Raw genomic sequence first — 4,167 nt, 5'->3', positions numbered from 1 at the left:
TATGATAAGAGCTCTCCCAGTCAAATACAAGGCGAAGTGGCCACAGCTTCTACAGACTTTAACATTCAGTTACAATTGTACGGTGCATGAAACGACCGGGTTTGCGCCTTTTTATCTTATGTTTGGGCGTATCCCGAGGCTGCCGATCAACATCATGTTTCAGCATGTCCTTTGTGATGATAGAGTGGTCAGCCATCATGAGTTTGTCACCACATTGAGAAGAGATTTGAGCATAGCTGCTGAAATTGCCCGGAAACACAGTCTCAAAGAACAGAACCGTCATGCCATTCTCTACAATCGAAAGGTCAGAGGTACACCCTTAGCAGTGGGAGATAGAGTTCTGCTGGCTAATCGTGGAGTGAAAGGCATGAAGAAAGTTGCAGACAAGTGGGATTCTGTTCTGTACGAAGTACAATCAGTGAGACCAGAGATTAATGTGTACAGGATTAAGGATGCTCAGACTGGCAGAGAAAAAGTAGTGCACAGAAATCTGTTGCTTCCAGTGAATTTCTTATCCTGGGATGATGATGAAGAGGAATCTGTTCGATCAAATTCCACATGTGCTACCCGTGGCAGTGCTCTTGATTCTGCTCTGATGGACGATACTGATCCTGTTTCAAAGACATCAGAATGGTTACTGCAAATGGATGGAACACATGAAAGGAATGAAATGCAGGATACCAATTGTGATGGAGCTTTAGACATCCCTGATGAGATGACTGCTTCAGAGTGTTCTGACAATGTTCAAAACAGTCCAGAACCCGAGCATGTTCCTGAACCTGTTAAGAGTACAGAGAGTTTAACCGTTACTGAGCCAAATGAGTCATCCAGTTGCGTGCAAGAACCTGATAACAGACCAGTCCCTGTCATCTGCGAACAGCCCACAAGCACACGCACAAGCCACATAACCACACGGTTAGGGAGATCAGTCAGGCCCCGTAACAGACTTATTTGTGAAATTGATCAACAAAAAGTTGTGGGAAGTGATTCAAACAATGTTGCACATGTCATTTTTCAGGGATCAAATTTTGTTGATTTGATAAGGAACATTTTTGTTTAGTGCACTTGAGTCTGAATGATGATTTATATCTAAAAGCCAGTTGTGGTGTTAAGACTTTAAATGTGAATTGAGTTTTTTTCCTTGAAGTCTGAGGAGTTTGTTGTGCACTAAGAAAAGTTCAAAGAGCAGAGATACATGTCTTACTACTAGGAGTGTGTAGGCTGCACCTCCTATAGTCTGTGTTAAGTGTGGAACCTGGTACCATTCCATTCTTACACACTTCCTGGGAAGAGATTGACTTTCTGACATACTGTAATGTAAAGCTCTTGTACTCGCATCTGTTTTTTTCTTTGTTTCTAGAATCTTTACTGTATGTTCTGTTCGTTACATATGTTGGTTCTAGCCCAATTTAGCAGAATTTAAGGGGGGTGTATGTAACGGAGTAAAAATAATTAGTTAAATTCATGCATAAATTGGGAAAACTCCCATTGGCTGTTGCATCACTCATTGCGCACATGATGTTGTGGGGCGGAGCTACGTCATCAGCAGCAGAGTCTCTATAATCTCCCTGCTGGTAAATCGCATAAATGATTGCTCCGTCTTAAAAACTAAGTTTGAATTGTTTTCAAGCCCAAGTTTAAACTTGAAACTACACACAAGTTTACTTATTTTGTCTGTCAGTTATTTGTGATGATAAAATGAAGTGTTTATTGGCCTGCTTGTGAACTCCGAACCTCTGTTTATTTCATTTAGCTAAGGGTGTCTCAATAGCGATCACTACGAACCACACCGCAAAATAATGTTAGTTAAATTCATGCATAAATTGGGAAAACTCCCATTGGCTGTTGCATCACTCATTGCGCACATGATGTTGCGGGGCGGAGCTACCTCATCAGCAGCAGAGTCTCTAGATCTCCCTGCTGGTAAGTCGCATAAATGATAGCTCCGTCTTAAAAACTAAGTTTGATTTGTTTTCAAGCCCAAGTTTAAACTTGAAACTACACACAAGTTTACTTATTTTGTCTGTCAGTTATTTGTGATGATAAAATGAAGTGTTTATTGGCCTGCTTGTGAACTCCGAACCTCTGTTTATTTCATTTAGCTAAGACTTCTCATGCAACATCGATGCAATGTATTCTAACCAGCCTTTTGGTCGTGTTTGTCCCAGGTATGTGTTTTGTTCGGTTTTGTCATGATCTGTGTTAAAATAATATCAGCTATAGTTGAATGTTAGCTATTAGCACACGTGTTGTATGCTCTTGCACGTGCTGAAGTGAGTAGCGGCGCCATTTTAGGGCTGCATTCTTCCCGTTCTGTCTTTTATACAAAATATGTAAAATATTGGTCACTTAAGTTTACAGTTTCTCTGTATTAATGTGAATTGACTGTATTAGTGTTTTATTTTATTTAATGTGTTTTATTTTGAGGTTTTTGCCCACTATAAGTCACGCGCACTTTAGAGAAAATGTCAACAGCAGAGTCTCTATATCTCCCTGCTGCTAAGACTTCTCATGCAACATCGATGCAATGTATTCTAACCAGCCTTTTGGTCGTGTTTGTCCCAGTTTTGTCTGTCAGGCCCAGTAAAGCATCCTTGAGTGACCATCCACCTGATCTCAGTCTGAATTACTCCAATACACACACAGTCACATATATGTGTGTTATTGTGTCGTACAATTCACTGTTGTCAGCACTGTTTGCAATACATGAACGTAAGTAATGTAAATACATTTCCATAAAGTAACTAAATATAAGTAATCTATTTTATTTGTCCATTAGTACTGTTGAAAAATTGAGGAACATTTGTGTTGGATAAAAAGCTACTTAACACTATTTAATACTTTTGAGCACACAAATCTCAGAGGTAACTTGACTCTTGTCTGGGTGTTACAGGGACAGATGAGCACACACGTCTGCTTATCCGGTGGAGAGCGGCTAATGAAGGGAATGCTACCATCAAAGGCTTTGAGTGAGTATACTACAGAAATGATTAAAACATCGTTTAAATCTTAGTTGTAGTTTATTTCAATTATTGTAATTTCAAACAGAGTTATCACAGCACTTTTCTGATTCTTGATTCCTGTGCTTTTGCTGCAGATCTTTTGTGGTTGAGCAGGACCTGCAAGGAAAGGTGATGGCGGCATTTGTGGGGAAAAAAAGGGAAAACCTGAAACAAAAATATAAATAAGATCATTCTGTTACTTCTAATACAGAAATCAAATGACATTGTGCTGTTAAAATGACTGCTTTTGTATTATATTTGTGCTTCTTTGCAGGATCTGAAATGTCTGCAGACTGGTGTGAACAGTGAGGATGGAGGAGTCCACAGCTCATACAACATCAGTCAATGGAGCCCGAGTTTCAGAAGCTTTAAAAGCATCATCAAATAATGTCATGAAGCTTCTGAAAGTCAGTCTCCCATCGACTGATATTGTATGAACAGAAACCAGCAGGACAAACTTGACCAAAATCACCTTTTGTGTTCAGGAAAAAAAAAATATCCTAAGGATTGAACAGTGTGGAGGTGAGTAAATAATGACTGAATTTATATGTTTAGATGAAGCAACCCTTTAAACCCCCCCAAAAAGAAAAAGTAGTACCTTGAAGAAATAAACTTTAAGAAATAAGCAGCTTTATTGAGCGTTTGTACCCAAGACACAAAAAAGGATTTACAAAAATCACATTTACATTTATTGATTTGTCAGACACTTTTATCCGAAGTGACTTACAGTGCTCTTATTACAGGGACCCCAATCCCCCAGCAGCCACCTGGAGTAAAGAGCCTTGCTGAAGGACACTGGAGGAGATTGATCCAGCAACCTTCTGCTTGCCAGTGCAGTGGTTTAGCCCACTACACCACAAAAGTAATGAATGCAATGCTGACAACATTAATTGTAAGATGTTTTACTCTGTGTAAATGTAGTCGTGCTCATGGAGAGCAGGCACACGAATGTTTGGAGCAGACACAGCAGCAGCCAGATTGTCCCGCATGTGTTCACCTGCTCTTGCTTCAAGATTGTGTGATACAGGGGGCCTCATCCTCTCTGTGCACTCAGGCAATGATAGCCTCGATGTCCCTTTCTCCTCCGTGATCAGGTTCAGTCTGACTGCAGCAGCGAGGGTCGTGATGGACAGCAGAGACAGCTGAAGGTGGACACGGTTGTCAG

At 40.4% G+C, this 4,167-nt stretch overlaps 1 long non-coding RNA gene across 1 annotated transcript; it reads left to right on the top strand.

Annotated features, from left to right (window-relative positions):
- Positions 1–1,823: 1,823 nt before the first annotated feature.
- On the top strand, positions 1,824–2,598 carry LOC107656507 (uncharacterized). The gene is made up of 3 exons (XR_001630579.1): positions 1,824–1,923; positions 2,103–2,168; positions 2,566–2,598. It is a non-coding gene; the product is annotated as an uncharacterized LOC107656507 (long non-coding RNA).
- The last annotated feature ends 1,569 nt before the right edge of the window (positions 2,599–4,167 follow it).

Source organism: Sinocyclocheilus anshuiensis, unplaced genomic scaffold (genome assembly GCF_001515605.1).
Source record: "Sinocyclocheilus anshuiensis isolate Anshui unplaced genomic scaffold, SAMN03320099.WGS_v1.1 scaffold2883, whole genome shotgun sequence".
NCBI lineage: Eukaryota > Metazoa > Chordata > Actinopteri > Cypriniformes > Cyprinidae > Sinocyclocheilus > Sinocyclocheilus anshuiensis.
Note: the sequence above shows the minus strand (reverse complement) of the source record. Positions and strands in the feature narration are given on the sequence as shown.